This window comes from Melanostigma gelatinosum (assembly GCF_949748355.1).
Source record: "Melanostigma gelatinosum genome assembly, chromosome: 12".
NCBI classification, from domain to species: Eukaryota; Metazoa; Chordata; class Actinopteri; order Perciformes; family Zoarcidae; genus Melanostigma; species Melanostigma gelatinosum.
The window spans coordinates 10584957-10603850 of record NC_136645.1 but is presented as its reverse complement, the minus strand read 5'-3'; positions in this window follow the sequence as shown (position 1 = coordinate 10603850).

The following is an 18894-nucleotide window of genomic DNA, read 5'->3' as shown; positions in this document are numbered from 1 at the left end:
CTCATGACATATTGGTTTTCCTCCGTCTCTTCTTCATCCGCTCAAACATATCCTCCTGGTGGTTGTGTGACTTGTGCCTCTTTGTCTGGGTGTTTAACAGACAGACCTCACTCGTTGACTCTTGCATTCCGGGTCAGCTGCATTGAAAGGCTGCTGAGCGATTTCCATGTCCGTCAGAGCCACGGTAGCGAACACTTCCATGAGTCATTAGGAGACGCTCACGGCCACAGAGGACGTCACTGCTGACATTTGTTGCAGATATGAGTCATAATTTCGTGCTTTTATTCAATACTTCCTGAGCAATTTGTGTGTGCCAAATTCCATTAAGCATCTCTAACGGCTGTACCATTTAAAAGTAGCTGCAGCAGCAGCTCACGGATGCCATGCGAGTGTCTGGAAAAAAAACCCCCGCTTTGTGATGATGCAGGGCATCACTGTGGGAGAGGATCGGCCCGGAGGCTCTGCGGAGTTAAGTCATGATCGGGACAGGAAGTCCTAAATAGTCAGCGTGGGTCACATGCAGAGGACAGATCTTGCCTCTGGGATTAATAACTCTTAACTCATCTTCACACGTTGTCACATTTTGATCCCAAAGATCACTTTGGGATCAAAGTCCACACTGTTGTTGACAGACCTGGAAATCTGTCTCAAAATCAGTTTCTCCACACCTGCTTATACCAGCGTGCATTTCATTTTTCTTTCTAAAAGTTTGGCATCTGCACTGTAATGACAAACAGCAGAAACACTTAAATTGGGAGTACTGCCAGAGAGGTCAATTAACTGTATCTATACTGTGTGATTGGCTATATTTAACACAGAATAAGCATCGCAGAGAGCACACGTGTCGTGTGCCATTTTTGTGGAAATGTATTCTGATAGTCCTGCCACGTGTCTCTCCCTGTCATGTGACAACAAGAGTTCCCAGAAAGCACAGATTTTCAGAAGTTCATGCACTTTTAAGGAAACACTTAATTTTGGAAACAATCAGTTTTCTGTGGCCAAAAAAAACGACATTCATAGAAAGACTTTTCTTAAGAAAATGATATATCCACAAAGGAACGATACTGTAGGCTGACACCACTCGTTGTGTGGTGTGATGTGTGTGTCTGAGCGTGACAGCGTACAGCCAGCATTATCAAAGGCAGGGCTGGGCCCACAGACGCACTGTGTGATTTACAGCCTTTGTCAGGTCACACAGGTGAGACTCCTTTCTTTACCTCCCTTCTGTTTTGTCCCGTCCAACAGGTGTGTTTTCTCTCCGGTCTGACTCCGCTCCACCGCCCGCCAGCTTTAGCTAGCCACGACAGGCCTTCTTCCACTCCAAAACCATGATTGCATTCTTGAGCTATTCCACTCCCCCCCCCCCCCCCCCCTTCAGAACAAGAGCCCTCCACATCTCTCTCTCTCTCTCTCCCTTTCAAGTCGAGGCTGCCGGCCGCGCGCTCCCCCCTCCCTTTGAAGATGTAATCTTGGAAAACACGGAGACATCCCCGGGATTATCTTAAATGTCTCCAGTATGTCAACAGCCCAGCCTTGTTGCCGCTGAGGTTGTCGAGCAGCGCTGGCTGTTTTAAGGGGGTCGGCTGCGATGACGGCCAAGAAAAAAAGAATGCCTCATCGCGGAGGTAATCACAGGGTCAACTACGCCGACTCCACTCGGGGCCAAGCTCCCACTGTTAACGCTGGATGATAACAGACACAATGAAATGATGTATTTCCCCCCATGTGGCACGGCTGTGTTTACAATTGAAGGTAATAGCAGGCGGTGGAGCGCTCGATACCAGATGGCGCTGGGCAGGCGAGGTTCATTTACGTCGTGGCATTTTCCCGAAAATCCGAACCAGCGCAGCGTTTTAACTAAGCGGACACAATGAGATGAGCAGCATCGTTGAGCAGTCACAAGAGGGAGAGTTACTATCCACAAATTAGAGGCACATAAGTGGGCGCTCCTTGAAAAGGATCTTGACTTTGTAATCATATCAGATGTTATCGGGAGGAGATTTTAGGAAGGGTAAGTGCTTGGAAACTAAATCAGAGAGAAGCTGCCTAGGGAACACGTTGTTATCATAATTACCTGCTGAGCGATGACTGCAGAGCCGGTGTTGATGTTGACGCCGAGCCGCCCTCTTCCCTCTCCAACAAGGCTGTCTTGTGTGGGCTGCTGCCTGCGTCGACATCTCTTTGTGCTCCGTTCCATGAGCGATTTCTGTCTTTCTTTCTTTTGTTTTTATCCTCTTTTTTTAAACTGGGAACACACACTGCAGGCCAAAAATACGCAAATATTGTTTTGGTGAGATCTGGCTCTGAGATTCGGGACGGACTTGCGTCAGAGGGGGGGGGGGGGGGGGGGGGGGGGTTTGGCTCCCGGGAGCTGAGCCGAACCGGAGACCTCATCTTCCCGCCTGCATGGTTTTTAAACATTTTTTTTATTACAAATGATCTGTTTGAATGAAACGCGGCCTCTTGTCTCCTCGGCGTTGGCATTTCAACAGGAGGAAATAACAGATGATGATATCAGAGGAGGAGAAACACTTGACCTGTTTGTTTTGGGAAAATGCTATCCCTCTGCTAATTTCCTCCTGATAAGTATCTGACAGCTCACAGTGAAGTGTTTCATCGTGGCTAGGGGGGGGGGGGGGGGGGGGGGGGAATGGCTTCTCCCACTCACGGCACCAATCGATTTCAGAGACTCCGCTGCTTTAAATTGCATTCTCTGGTCTTTAGAGTTCTTCTATTTGCATAGAGGGTAATCAATGCCACATATTAGCTTACCGCTTTTAGCTTAACATGGACTTTCTCCTTCCTTCCTTCCTTCCTTCCTTCCCTGCCTCTTGTTCGCCTCTCCTTACCTCTCGAGACGCTGCTGCGAATTCCCGCATTTTCCTCTTCCGCCTGACATCAATGACTGCTGTCTGTCGTGTTGAAGGAGGGGGGGGGGGGGGCATTGATTTTTTACTGCTCTGCCTCTCTCTCTGGTTTAACAGTTGATGAGTTGTGTTAAGACGCCCAGGGACAGCCCTGCCTGTTTTAAGGAGATGAGGTTGGCTTTTATAGCTCCTCTGCTTCCTCAGCCTTGGAAGATAAGGTGTGTGTGTGTGTGTGTGTCCTCGTCTGAGTGAGTGTCTGTATGAGTCGAGCAGCCGCTTGAGACGGATTCCCCCCAGGAAGCTAAAGTAAACGTTGTGGTGTTAAGGGCTTTCAGCAGGAAAACTTGGGCTTTGTCATATCCAGCATTTGAATCTCTTTAAAGGGCTTTGTACAGAAAATTGGTTTATCTCCGCCAATGAACAGCCGCAGCATCAGATACGATTACCCAGGATTGAAGTGTTAAGGGAGTAATACCAAGCGCGGTCATGAAACAGGAGGCAAGTGGCTTGAGTGGAGAGTTGACACAGAGTTTAGATTCAAAGGTGACAGGAGTTTTTAGCCCCCCACACACACACATACACACATAAACACTCAGAAGTCATGGATACAGACACAAACCTCATTTAACACGATTCGTTTCTTTGAGGATTTTACCGCAGCCTCTTATATCCGGGACGAAAGAGTTCACACTTCTGACAGGAGAAAAAAACTAAAAAACCGCTGGAGTCTGCAGAAGCCGGTACGAAGCACTCAGCTTTTCACTGCAATATTCACCACATTATTAAGGAACACATTGCTTTGTGCCGTGTTGCTCTCAACACCATCTGTAGTGTGCTGCTCAAGTGGTTGCAGTTTTCCCCGTAGTCTCGTGTCTCTCGTGCGATATTACAAGTGAAACTCGATTGCAGATCTCCGCTCGATATTCTAGTGCGCTTAGTTTCTCATAAACGTTCGCATTCTTCAGTGATTGCTCCCCGGCAGTTTCCGATGTGCAGACATGCACTGCCGTCTAGTATTTAGTTCTCTCTCTCTCTCTCTCTCTCTCTCTCTCTCTCTCTCTCTCTCTCTCTCTCTCTCTCTCTCTCTCTCTCTCTCTCTCTCTCTCTCTCTCTCTCTCTCTCTCTCTCTGGCTTTGAAGCCTGATGTCATTTCAGAGTATGAGAAGAAGTGAAAAGATGTTGTTTTTACCGACCTTAAGGCAGCTGAACATCGCTCTCTTGTATGCTTGCTAAAAAATATGTACTGGAAGAAATAAATCCAATTTTAATATAATAATTAAATTTTCCGAATTGAATGTAGGCCAACTTAACAATGTGATCTTCTAATCTTTCTCTTAAACCCATAACCTTTACACAGCGGCTGCACAGGTGTTTTTAAGAGGGTCCATTGGTGCGTGTTATAGCTGGCTAATATCAACCTAATAGGCTTACCTGTCTGCGCCGTACGGGACGTAGACCCTGTAAATCACATTTGTCTGCGACACCTAACCGCCTCCCGCGTATTTATGGGCTTCTCCTCCGCCCTGTCCTCGTCTTTTTGGCCCCAGTCCAAAATCAACCCCCTCTTCCCACAGTATGTTCTTCAGTATGCTCCCCTCTCCGCGTGGATTAAATGAACGAGCAGGTGCTAAGATGTATGGGGGGCCCCATTCCATTCATACGCCCGCCCTGTTTAAACCATCAATGTATTGTTCTGAAAATCAATAGGATATATTCCAGATTTAGCCTTGAGAAGAAAATATATTTGCCACTTTCTTTTTATTTTAAACTATTATTGTGAACCCCTTTTATCGTAACTTTGACAAACTCCTGCCATGTGGAGATCCACACAGTGTGACATATTATTACTTTGATTTTAATCGAGCATGGCATTTTCAAAAGATAAACTGCACCCAAAGTGTAGCCGGACAAAGATTTTATAGTTCCCTCCAAAATTCCGGACATCAAATCTCTTCTACTTTCCCATATTTTTATGAAAATGGATTTGTCTCACTGTGTCCCAAATTTCCTCGACTCTGCTGAAAAGTGCCAAGATATAATATACTGTACCTCTTGGAAAATGGCCACGAGGGCAGCCTGAAGCAGAGGAAGCTTGTTTACACCAGTGGTGGAGATTGTAAGTGTTGAAACAAAGGAAGAGAAAAGAGAGTGGTGTGTCTTCTGAGGGCACATACAGATGCTGTAGATAAAGACTGAAATGGATAAACCTGTGAGAGAAAAGAGTTGAGTTTCAGCTGAAATAAAATGAATGGTAGTTTAGATGTTTGATATTAACAGATTGTAGTTTTTATTTTTTAAATATCAATTTTACTTTTCTCTTAGAATCGTTGAAATGCTGGCGGTGTGCCTCGTGTTGGTGAGAGTGCGTGAGTGCACCTGTTGCTTTAAGAGAGTGTTGTATTCTGGGTGCTAGCCTTAATGTTGATAGGTTAGCAATATCGTAGCAGTCAGCATACAGTGCGTCTGCTAGAGTTAGTTAGCCACGTAAGTGGAGGATGAAAATAAATACAAAACTTGCAGTGATATTATTGCATTAATAGAAGGGACAGAATAGGAGCTGCTGAGCCGAAAAGGAGAGTTTAATAAATCCGGTTATTATTTTGGCTACAAGCTGTAAAGACACCGTTGACATATTATCACTCTATAAGTTGTTGTGGCGAACATATTTGTGCCACCTGGCAAAGTTTTACATACTTTTAGCTCCGTTTTTGGTCTCCACCAACTCCTGAAGGAAACTTCTTTAGCTGCAAAATATGTTCGTCAGTAATTTACGTGTATCTTCATACATTATAAACGTATATATTTCAAGTATCTTTAATGTCAAACTGTTTCTTTCCTAAAATAGGAGTCTGCAGCCACGCTAGAGGCTGTGTAATAATGTACTTAGGCACGGCAGCGGCTTTAGGCTAAATGCTACCATCAGCATGCTGACAGGCTCACAGTGACGATGCTAACACACTGATATTAACCCGGTTTACCATCTCAGTTAAGCCTGTTGGCATGCTAAACGAAGCAGCCTTTGCTTATTAGCCTTAAACACAATGTACAACTGAGGTTGACGGCAATGCTGGTAGACAAATTAGATTTTTGACCTGACGATAGCACAAATGCTGCTAGCATGGCTAAAAAGTCTTGCAAAGGGAGGATAGAGGGATCAGTTTTCATCATGAGACTTACAGTAGCATTGATGTGCATGGTGGATGTCTGGAGACAGAATAGCAATGTGCTGGTAGGTTAATCCCAAAACCTGTGCATGTGTGTTCTGGGCCTTTGCTGGATTTGTATCAGCCTGTAAAAGGTGCAGCGAAGCAGTGAGGAGAGACTAAGAGAGGTGTATTAAGGCAGTGAATCTAGCCGCTGTGTGTGTCATGGACTCAGGATGAGGGCTGACCAAGCGCCAGGCTGCTGATAACCTTTAGGAAGGACATTGTTCCTGTGCAGTCGGGGGTGGGGTCGCGGGTGGATGGGGAGGTGGGGGTATACAGGACTGCTGCAGTATACAGGCACGGCACTGTGATAGGTGGTGCAGTTGTTCAATGGGTCATTGGCTCTCCGGCAGGGTTAGGAGGTAGAGTAAATGGGGCAGTATAGCAAACTCCCTCATGGCTTCCTGCATACATTTTTCAACACCAGGGGCGTGTTTCCTCTGTGATACATTTGTCCTCTGTCTGAACCAGGTTCTCCCCGGCATTCCATTGAAAGAAATTTAACAGCCTTTTTTTCTTCTGCCTTCCTTCCCCTCAGATCACCGCTTAAGGAGGAACGGGAGGGGGGGGGGGGGGGGTCAGCGAAAGGACCGTGCGTGAGGAATACATGAAGGGCGGGGCGGGGGAGGGGGCGGCCACCACAGCGGCAGTACCACCAAGGTCAAAGTTCACGCAGGTAAACTGATTTTTCTTTTGACCCACAGCTCGGTGATTGTGCACGCTCTTTGGGTTAGTCCTGGCTTTTTTTTCGTTTTTTCTCATCCCCGACACGGAGCAGACTTGGCACGCAGAGGCGGACCGAGGGAGTAATGTGGTTGGTTTTGATTGGACCCTCCTGGGCTGGCGGTCAGGGAGGAACTGGGAACTGAGCAGTCTGCAGCTGCTGTTTATGAGGCACTGTGCAGGTTCTTGTTTGGCTCTGTCTAAAAAAACCCAGCCAGTCCCCACCGAGAAGCCTGTGGCCAGTGTCAATACTGGGAGAATAGGAGCAAACCATGGTGCTGTGATTCAAGAAACATTTATTCCCCGCCCTCAAAATTATTTTTTTGCAGTGAGCAGATGCAGGACTGGGTAATAAGGGAAAAGGATTCATTTGTTTCACATTTCTAGTGACAAAAAGTTAATTCAAGTGTAGATTTAGTGCATTTCTATGGAACCGCTTGACTGAAGACTTTTCTAAACCCAATCTCAAGCCTGCATTAACTACAGGCTGCTTTTTTTTTAAAGGTTTTAGTTGATTGGTTGTTAAGTTTTAAGTAGCTTATCATAGTGATTTGATATTGATTTGAATATCAGCACTGCACTATCCCAATGAAACGTGTTACTTTGAAGAGCTTGTATAATGTAGAAATGTATACGTCTCCAACCAGAAAGGTTGGTCATTTTAAAGTAGGTCTGGAGTGGTGCAAAACTCTGCCACCTAGCTCCAGTTGGGCACCCTCTTTTTTGCCTTTTCCTCCTGTGTTCTATGCTACCGGGGATTAGGGGGTGGTTTGTCGGGTGGCTGGGGGCAGATCTAGGAAGCAAATAAATCAAAAAAGGGCTGGTTAATCTTCCTTAGTGCGTGAACACTGAGCAATGGCACCGCCCGGGGAACATCTGCCTCACACACAAACACAAACACACACATGTGCACGTATATGACAGACAGACACTACACACACACACACACACACACATGCGCGACTAGCAGGGATCAGCCAAAGCAATAAGCACACGGACGTCAAGAGCACAGAAAGCGACGGCTTTACCGCACATACGCTCCCGAGTAGGCGCGCGCCCGACCGTCGGCAGAGTGACAAGCAAAGCAAGAGAGACGCTGCCAACTGACAGAACAGAGCTGCACGATGTGACAGCGCTCGACTGCAGGCACATGAAAGTATAGGAAGACGAGTTTTGCCACGTTTCTCTGCTGCTGTCGTACTGCTTTCAGCTCGCCTGGTATCCACGGACTCGTATCTTCTCCCTCGCTTTAACACATACACAGCGCGCCAACAGTTGATCAAACAACTGTGCAATTGAGGCTGAATTTGGCCAGACAAGCCCGCCAGGATGAGTAATATCGTGCTCCTCTGGCTTAATTTGTTTAGAAAGCCTATCATCGCTGCAAACATGTTACAGACTGTTGCGGTTTACAAGGAAGTATTTTCCCCCTGCAGCTTTAATTGGATGCATTTTTAATGTTTGCACCACATAGTGTGACCACTGTTGACACTGAACACTGTGGCTGTTGTGGGGCGATGGAGTTGAGATGTAGGAGAGAGGAAGCGTGTATGTGTGTGTGTGTGTGTGTGTGTAATGGTCGGGTGGATTCCTTTCGTGTGTCGTGTCTGCACTGAAGGTGAAATTTATAGTTTTCCTTTAAAGGGATAAGGCTTATTTGTTGATTCTACGCACGTAGTCGTAGCGAAACTGTAGTTGACGTGCGCCTCCTCAGAAACGTACGCTGTGGAGATTACAAGAGCTGTGATTGGTCAGCTCGGGCTGCTCTTGTTTTCTCCTGCAAGTTTCCAATTCTGGTAGAAATTGCTGATGATGAAAGTTGAAGACGAGCTCAGTATTCTGCCTCTCCAAACCGTATTCATGTACAGTACATCTGTCTAGTGCTGTGGTGATGCTATCGGTGTATGAAATCCTCCAAACTACATTTCACAAACTAGCATGTATACAGCCGGAAGTTTTTAAACCCAAAACTGAGCTTTAAAAAAAAATGCTCTCCAGAGTAGATAAAGTGTTGCCTGATATCAGACAGACTTGTCAACTTGGTGGAGTGGGCGGACTAAAGGTCTGGACCCGGGCAAGATGAGTTGTAAATCACCGGCCGTGTGTTGTAGCGTGAGCGGGGAGAGCAATGACGTAAAGCCTGCCCAGGCACACTCTGGTGCCGAGGAGCACTGAGGTTAAGAGAACATTACATCTGACCCACTCTCATGTCACTCGTTTCATATAGCGCAGACTATTTGATACAGGCGTTGTATCGCCCGCATATCGTTGCCAGTGAAAAGAGCAAATTAGTGACGTAGGTGATGTAGTCTAAGCGTGTTTTGGTGTGTTGTCTGCGCCTCGTGCCTCATGGCATTCCTAGATAAAGCAGAGGATGTCGCAGCCCTCAGGGATTAACTCACTCCAAAGGAATTAGCATCCCATTCCCAGCCTTCATTTTCACTGTTTCTTTCCCTCCATTTAGCGTCCTTCACCCTCTTCCTTGTTTTTGTTCCTTCCTCCTCTCTTTCCATCTTTTTTCTTCCGCAGAAGTACGTGTTTCTGAGGTGAATGTGTTTGCGTGATGGGTAGAGGGTCGATGTAACTCGCCCAACATACAGTGTAATATCTACGTACAGAGAAGAAGAGAGACAATACGAGTCTAATCAAGAGTTAAACGACAGGAGTGTGTATTTTTATCCTTCCCGGTGATATTCGTTGTGGTTACCATCAAGCTGGCCTTTTTTTTTGGGGGGGGGGGGGGGGGGGGGGGTTGCGTGCTGCAAGAGCCATCTCACGAACAAGCAGAGGTATAAAGTGGTGAGAGTGGGAGGATGAGAGGGAACATTGTCTTCTCTTTTCCAGCTCAGGGACAGAGCAGAACAGGTTGTGTGAGGATACTCGCTCTCCTTAACAACGTCTAACACTGCCTCGGGGCTGAGAGTTGTGTTATCGAGAGGAGTCTGAGTATTTGCAACACAATCCTCGGCGTCGGATGGCGTTCCTGGTGCACTATAATTACCCGAGTAATGCTTTTACTCTGACACGTTTGGACATAATTAATGCAGTTACTTCGATTAATGTCTGAAATGATTTTGCGGTGATAGATTTTGATGACTTTCCTTCTTGTTGACACATCTATGACTCCTTACACCGAATAAGTATTGTACCTACATGGATTTAGTGTGCAACCAAAATAGATCGGGACGCAATAGGGTGTTGCCTTTGCTTTGTATTCTTGCTTTTTCACTTTGTGTCAGGGTAAATTCTAGTTTTATGCAACTTATTTTACATCTTATTTTCCTTTCTTAGAGCTGGACCGATTTTCATTGCCAGTTCCGATTACCGATGTTATAAAAGTCTGACCTGCCAGTTCATATTTTTACCCATTTTATTTATAAGAACTATGATTGACGGCAAACCTTTTTTTTTCTTACCACTGTCTCAGTACAGATGAGCCGGTTGCTGCGATTACTCTGCATGGGAATGTATTACAACATGATAACTATCTGGTTGAGTTCGTTGTTCCAAATGTTTTAGGGTTGTTCTCCGACAGCTTGTGACAAATTGCGAGATTTATGTCGTCTCAAAACTAGTCACTAACACGTGACTGGCAAAAAATGTAAAATATGAAACCGGTCGGCAACAGGTGCATCTAGAATTTTCACAGTTTCCTTTAATAGTAAAATATATATATGTAATAATTACACTGTACTGCTGAGATTTAGGCGGCAAAAAGTAGTCGGGAGCAGTCGGGTGTAAACAAACCCCAAAGCTAACCAAACCTATTTGAAGTTTTTACCCAAATTATCCGGAATTGTGGTTCAGCTTTGACATTGACGTCACCTTTTCCTGTGCAAAGAGAGATTATTACCAACATTCTGGTTTCACTTCCTGCTTTGACTCAGCGTTAGTGATTTCGTCATGCACTAAGGGGAGTACAAAGTTATCATAACCAATAGAAACGGTCGTGCCAAACCACAGAAAACAAAGTTGTAACACACCAGGAATTTCCCTGCAAATATCTCCAAATGTTGATGTAATCTGCAATGACATCACTCCTGTGGGCCGCCATCTTTTTTTTTTTTGCGCCGCTTGGTCCATGATGTTATCCATCAGTGGGTCTCTCTGTCTGCCGTCGTCAATTACCCGGAGGAAAACAACATTAGAGGCCTGAATGGGACACGGAGCCGTGGCGGGCCTGACACGGCTGCGTTTATATGATTACACAACCTGTTGGCTGTCCGCCTGTCAAGTGTCTCCTGGCCCTGATGAATGGCTGTAATATGCCACGCATCACAACACGGCGCGCCGCACACTCATTAATGGCTGCTCATAATGCCAGGGACGTTCCTCCAATGCCGCGGCAGCATTCACAGAGGGAGAGAGAGGGAGAGGGAGAGAGAGGGAGGTGGCAGTTGTAGAGTGAGAGTGAGAAATGGCGTTCATAAATACTTCAACCTTGTTTCCGTGTCGCCATTCAAGGTGGTAAACAAAAGAAACATGGTGTCCTCATTTGAATAATTTCACAAATGGTGTGGCGAGATGCCAGCCTTCACACTCTTCACGTAACTCTCGCTGAATGAATGAAGGATAACCGGAAACGGGAGATGTAAAGAATTACATATATTTTTTTGAAAAGTGCGACGCATATGTTTCTCAATTAGATGCATACTCGTCCATCTGTGGCCTATTTGCATAGATTATCAGAAATGTGTGCAATGCGGCATGCACTGCACACGCGGCGGCGTGTGGGAACACTACAATAGGGACGCTCGAAGAAAGGAGATTGAATCGGTCGTCTGTCGGATGCCATCTGAAGCTCAGCTGATTGCTCTTTCTTTCAGTGAATTAGAGACGCGCTACCCGAGATCCTCCAAAACTACTCGACTCTGGGCTGCAACAAACGGATCTGATTCTCACAGTGACACTGTTCCCTGCACATTAAACGGGTGAAAATGGTTCTGAATGAGCTATTTTTCTAAGGCGTCTGTGGGGGTGGGGGTGGGGGGGGGGTGCTGTGTACGCAAGTGGCTTTGTGGCAACAAAGTAAAGTATTTTTTATTTTCTGGTGTGCCGGCCGTGGAGAGGTTATCTAAAACCTACATGACCCTGAGTCACATTAGAGGGCTGGTATTTATGGCTCTGTCAGGCTTTCAGTGTGTAATGCCTACTGGGAGGCATCAGCCCCCATTGATGAGCACATTCTTTCTCTCCATTTGACACGTCTGTGCTCAATATACACCAGCCCTCAGCTTTGGGCTTTGTCATATATTTTAGCTTCTTCTCACATTAAAGCCAGTATTTTTGATGGAAACCGACACAGATGTTAAGAGATTTTTCAATTTCACCTCGCTTCCGAGGTGCCAGCATTTTCTCAGGCAGGATGGAGGAAAGTACTGAGCAGTGCTGCACCTGCAGTGTGTGTGTGTGTGTGTGTGTACGAGAGAGGAAGAGACAGTCGGCCTGTATAGTCCTCTGTCTGTTTTCCTGTGTTAGTGTATGTGTTCTTTCTCACAGCGTGAGTTTCTCAGTTTGAAATGCAACACCTGCAGATGTGTCTTGTAAACTGCAGCCTCCAGCTTCTCTCCCATTCAGAGGGGACCGTTGAAACAAAGCAATTAAAGTAGCTCTCTACATGTGGCGACGATCTGGTGTGTGTGTGTGTGTGCCTGCCTGTCTATGAGTGTGTGAGTGATTTTACATTGTTATAAACTGAGTTTTCTACAAATTGGGTGGCAGTCCATGGGGTTTCACTCAAATATTCTGTGTTTGTTGAGCTTAAGAACAATTGAAAGGCAGGCTACGTACAGAACAATGCGGCCTCCGTCACTTCGGACTGCATCTCGGACTTATCGTCGTCATTGTCTTTAGACCTGCTTTAAGAAAACACTTGTCAAATATGTCAGACATGTTTTCCTGGAAAAGAAACAGCAATTACCGGATAAAAGAAACGCTGATTTTACCACCAGAATCTTTAAAGTGGAACAGCAAAGAGATCTAGATTGCTGTATCAAAGAGTTCAGCTCTGCACCAATCACAGCATTAGCTGCTCTGTCATATTCATAGTCTGTTTAAATATAGAGGTCAGAGGTCACTGACAACCTGTTGACACTGAGAAGATTTATGCAACACACACACACACACACAGGCAGCCGCAGCCCAGTTTCTTTGGCTCAGCGTGTTATAGCAGTGGTTTCTTGTTGCTGCTGATCTTTTGGGTCCTTCCAGCTATTCCAGTTATTCTCCGCTCCGCTCCCTGACCCTCCTAATTGAGAACGGCTGTAGGCTGAGAAAGAGAGAGCGAAAAACGGAGAGAGAGGAACAGATTCTGAGAGCTGGACCTGTGCAGGTCAACGCTGATCAAGTGGAGGGCGGCCGTGTGCTCAACAGTTGGCCTCGTGCAAGCTGAACCTCCTCCTCTCTGGCCACAGGCCAAGCAGAGCCAAGCACAATGCCCTAAATGTAGGTTTAGCTTTTCAATACGGTGTATGATAGCTGTAAGAAAGTTAAAAAAAAAACTGTGTTCGGAGCAGAGAGAAAATCAAACCGGAGGGGCGGGAAGAGGAGTGGTAAGCTCGGTTGACAGCTGCACGCATGTCGGAGTGGGTGACGGTCTGTCCGTCTGTCAGAGCAGATATTTCTGTCTGTTTAGTGCTGCCTTACTGGCTGCCAGAGACACTCCTCATGTCATCGCTGGGTGCCTGCTGTCACTGGCTAAAAAGGAGAGAGGGAGTGGAGTGTGTGTGTGTGTGTGTGTGTGTGTGAGACAGAGTGACAGAGAGAAACTCGAGCAGCTGTCTTGAAAGCTCCTCTGCTCTGTCAGTACATCTTGGAACTGCTTTCCCCTGGTGTCTCCCGGGTAAGACGGTACTGCAGCCAGTTGTTTGGTCCACCTTTCTGCCGGTAAAGAAACATTTTTGGGGAGATTTAGGGTCCCGAAGTCCAGCAGGAACATATATCAGCAGTACTTTATTCACCACACCAAACAGGCATTGAACACAGAGTGACTGCTTCAGTTTGTTTGTAAGATGTGCTCCCTTTCATGACATTATTTGCTTGTTGTACATTGTATACTGTAAGTTATTATTGGTGTATTATGTTGTGGTTTGTGTATGTACCTTTGCTGTACTTGGGAGGTAAACAAAGTTGATCTAGACCCGGGTGTTGCACAGCTTATCTGTTCATGGCGGCTGCACACTACACAAGATTTAAGTGGACTTTGGGCCCAGTTCTTCCCTCCCGACAACGGTCAGCGAAGCCCTGATTTTTTTTTTTGATGATTCTAAAGATTATCTCTCCAGATATTCCTGTGGTGTGAGGTATGCTAAGGGTGGCTTTTGTTTTACATCCCCCACTCTGTTCGGAAATCCATCCTGGGCCACACCGATTTCAAATTGCAAATATTAAACATGTTCAATATTTATTTATCGTATATCCTGTTGTGTGTGTGTGTGTGTGTGTTTGCGGCCGCGGCAAATGCAAACACCAAGCATCAAGTAGTAGTCAGATGACATACCGGAATTACTAACATTCATATTTGTAAATGTTAATAACATGTTCTTTGTAAATTTAGTAGTAGAAAAACCGAACAAATTCTTCCCGCCTGCCGTCCGCCATGTTTGTTTCCACTGAAGTCATTTCTCTCCCGACATCAACGCAGAAGCCTCGACTCAACTTCTAACCTCACAGCTAGAATTAGGAATTTGTGTCATGAGCGGAATTTGCACAAGGCCAGTTTCAGCACGGATAAATGGTCCTAAGCGGAGCACTGAGATGTTTTTGTTGTTGAAGACTCGCATGTCCTTGGCCCCGTTGGAATCTGCTGGAAAGCTCCTTCCAGTGCAGGTGATAAGCACAACGCTCGGCAGTAGATACTGTTTAGTATGAAGCCGTAGCACACGCGCAGTGTTGACTGATGGTTTAGGCGAATATTATTTTACAAAACTTGCAGCAGCTGTATTATAAAGACGTGGCGCTAAGGTGGCTGTCAGTTTTTAATGTAGGCGGTACAATTTACATGAAATATTGAAAATAGCAGACTGTTTTAAACTTCCTGGGCCAAATGAATGTGAGCGTGGGTGGCACAGTTAGACAGCGTAGAGCTGAAATTCACTGTGTGCAGCGTTTGCTCTCCCGAAATAGCTTTTAAAAAACCAGCCAGACTAGTCTGTTGAAAATATGACAAATGCCACAGAAAACTGTTTGACCTCGTATTTTGGATAATACTAGTCTGCTATCATTTGGATTAGCATGAAGCACATGGAGGGCTGCACTTTCGTTGCTCCAACAATGGACCGATCTGTTGGACACATAATGTATTCCTTTAAAATCATGGGTTCCTGCTTCTTACTAATACGCCGTGTTTTCCCCTTCAGCGCTGGCCATTGACTGTTGTTTTGATGGTGTGGAGTGAGGTAATGGAATGTATTTTTCCGATATTTAGGAGCATTAGTGAGGCGCTGGGCTGCACAGGTTTGGGGTTTGCACCCACCGTGGAGGCTCGCATCCAAAACTGTGACGTCTTGGAGCTAAATGGTTGTATAAAATAGAGACGGGGGCCACAGTTTTGATTTGAAGATCCTCCGGTATCTCAACTTTATGTGACCTTTCTTGCACTGCTCCACGGGATCTCTCGATAAGATACTTGCACGACTTAATGAATCTAGGAGGCGGGGTCACTTTGGTTCTCCAAATGTAATTCCCAGGCTGGAAAACCCCCCGTTGTTAGCAGCGGTATGACCTCTCTCGGTGATGTTGACGATCATTTTGTGGCAGCCGTGACAACGTTCGTCCAGCTTTAGATTCTGTACGGTCAGTGCAGCTTCCTCCGGCTCCTCTGGTGCCCTGACAGCCCTGCAACCACACACCAGTGTTATGTTCTTTAGGTTAACACGGTTATCTCTGTACGTAACCTGAGCCCTCGAACCTACATGGGCACTTGGCATACGTGTGTGTGTGTGTGTGTGTGTGTGTGTGTGTGAGATCTTGCAGCTGCAGGACCGGTCTCTTTTTTTCCCCTTGCGTTTCTCTCCAGAAAGAGCTGCAGGGACTTGCCAGTATTTTCATTCCCTCCGGAGGCATTTCCGCACACGAACAAAGCCCGGCCTGGGTGATGGAACGGAGAGGAAGCAGCTTTTGTGAAGGCGAGCAGTCGATTTTTCAGCGTGTGTGTGTGTGTGTGTGTGTGTGTGTGTGTGTGTGTGTGTGTGTGAACTGCTAACAGTTAGTTACATGCAAATTTACTTTTGAGCTTGCAATTCAGGTTGCTCTGGGCTCTTGTTTGTCGAGCGCCTACTGTAGCACCAGGACAAGCCTGCTCTGTACACCATTCAGACGACAAAGTTGTCTCTTGTTTGCCTGTGATTAACTGCCATAACAGCGAGCTTGTTGGATTGGTTGGTGTTTTTGCAGGGCTTGTTAACCACTGGCCTTTCACAGTCTTCACTTCCTCCGCAGCCGTCGCCAAAAGGAAATGTGCGCTGTAGCCCAGGTCACAACTCTCCCGGGTGTCTGGCTCATGGAAAGGAATCAAACCAATAAGAGAATAAAACCTTTCCCTACTTTTGTACAATTCAGTAGAACGAACATAAAACACGCATGTCTGCAACACATAACTAACACTGATTTTTTTGGGGGTTTCACTGTCTGAGTATTCATTTCTGTCTTTGCTGCCGGGTACAATTTGTAAAGTTGCTGGTTTCCAGAAATAACTCGTAGGTTTTGGCCAGAGCTGAGATCGAAGCTCACGCGAAACATTTCTGCTGTCTCACTTGAGGTCATGACACAGCTACCGAAAATCACAAATGTTTTTTTTCCTTTCCTTTTTCTTATATTGGAGCAAAAGCAACGTGTCTTGACTGCAGGGTTTTGGCAACCGCAGTGTCGCTGAAGCTGAGATTTTTCCTTTGGGGTTGTCGACAGAGTCAGCGTCCTGTGGGCCCCGTGACACACGCTCATGCCCATAAACAGGGATTTGGCCCTCTGGAGAAAATAACCTTGGTAATTACTGGATGCATATGGACCTGCCCACAGTGGGAGGGGGGAGGAAGGGAGGAAGGGGGAGGAGACGGGGGTTGACCGAGAAGGAGAAAGAGAGAGAGAGAGAGAGAGAGAGAGCCACATCCGCTGGTGCATTCCTCCGTGCTGTGTCACACCGGTGCCGAGTTTCCCCTCGGTTTGCACGGAGATTTCCGAGAGGAGGGAGGAGTGCAAAGGGCTGTGGACACTGACATTTAAAAGTTTAACGAGGCGACATGCCGCCAAATTGATGGACAACAGAAAATGTTTCATCAGTAAATCAGTAAAGGGCTAGACAGTGGCCAAACAATTGGAGACGTATGGAGGAGGAGACGGACACAGCCCGGTGAGCTGGCTGTTGATGCGCTCATACTTTTAGACTGGCCTCTCCCGCTCTTTTCCTGCCCGTGTCACGTGGTTTTCCCTGGTCTGGCTGAACTGGCATCAGTACAGCAGCCAGAGCTGCATGTCTGTGGTTGGCCGTCATTCAGCTGGTTAAAGAGGGCCTCGTTGAGCCGCTGCACTGTGCCCGGCTACTACGGGACCATTCATGCCCGTAACGGCATAAATGGCCCGTCATCAGCGCCGGCTAACGCATACCAATTTACTACTGGAAATGGCAAAGGCATTTCTGCTTGGTAAGCACATCGTAAACCTTTTTGTTTTTTTTGTTGTTGAAAGTTTGGATTCCATTTGAGAGAAGGAGACGCTCCTCTCTGACAGAGCGAGCGTCTTTAAGCAAACACGGCGCTCGCGTCTCTGAATGTGTGCTGTCGTCTCTGTGGCGTGTGCGCCGCCTACATGGAGCGTAAAGTGAAATAGACTGAACCGCTCCCCGAGGAATCGTACAACAGCAGCACCAAACAACAAAACACATCCTTTGTGCTGTTTTCCAAAAGCTGGCAATTTCAAACGGAGGACTTTGAAAATGCAGTTTGTCACCCGGAGAGAGATTTTTTTCTTCTTCTTCTTTCCTTGTCAGTTGCTCTGTGTGCCTTTTGGCTAATGGCAGCTCATCCTGTCACAGATGACCTGCGCCTCACTGGAACGTCCTCCGTCCTCTTTTTCAGTCCCAGTGTGACACACAGAGGGAGGACATGCATGAGAGCCATGACTTCATTCCGCGCTCTCCCTCCTTTTTTTTGTGCCTCCTCATCCTCCACACTATCTCATCCTGCCTTCCCTCTCTTGTGCGTTTTGTCTCCCTCCCCTACCCCTCGCTCTGTGTCTGCAGTCCTCACATCTTCCTGCTATGATTAGCTATAGTGTCCCCCCCCCCCCCCCCCCCCCAGCCAGTGTAATGTCTAGAGCCTCCTGTGTCCTTGGAAAGCAGCCTAATAAGCTCAGACACACACTGCTGTCTCTGCGCTCCACGGGCCTATTCTCCAGTGTCACCCAGCACACGCTGAGGTAAACAAAGACTGCCACACACACACACACACACTACCCTAGTGTGCTAATAGACCGGCATACCAGCCCACTGAGGAGAGCGTTGACGCTAGCTTGCTAACGTTGACCTTCCGCGTGCCAATCACAACAAATCTGCTCCTGGATTTGAATACGGGGAGGTGAACAGTGTAAATTGAAAGCAGAAATCCCCGCGGTGTGAGACAAGATGAGCCTCCAAATAAATTATTCAGATGGCAGCCTCTTTCCTGCATGATTCTCGCCTTCTGCTACATTTAATGGCATCTGTGATGATGCCCATTGGAGATTAATCCAGATGTAAAACGGTGTGTGCGTGCGTGTGTGTGTGTGTGTGTGTGTGTGTGGGGCTTGCTCACCCCTCTTCTCATGCTTCCCGTATGATGGGGAAACAAAGCCTCAACAGGGGAATTTATGTCTTCTCCAGAGAGGGCTGTAAATAAACAACTAGTGAATCAATGCCTCCATTTGTTTTTCTCTGATAACTCTGCCTGTGTCGCGCGGCGGCGTGACAGTGTTTTGCAAGCCGGCGTGGCTCTCAGCAGCCATATTTCCTCTCAGCGAGAGTGGGACAACATGCCACACCGGCCTCATGTTTCATTAACGGGGATCAGTAAATCACTGTGTGGTTTTTTAATTTTTTTATTTCACCCACTGCAAGCTCATTTAGCACC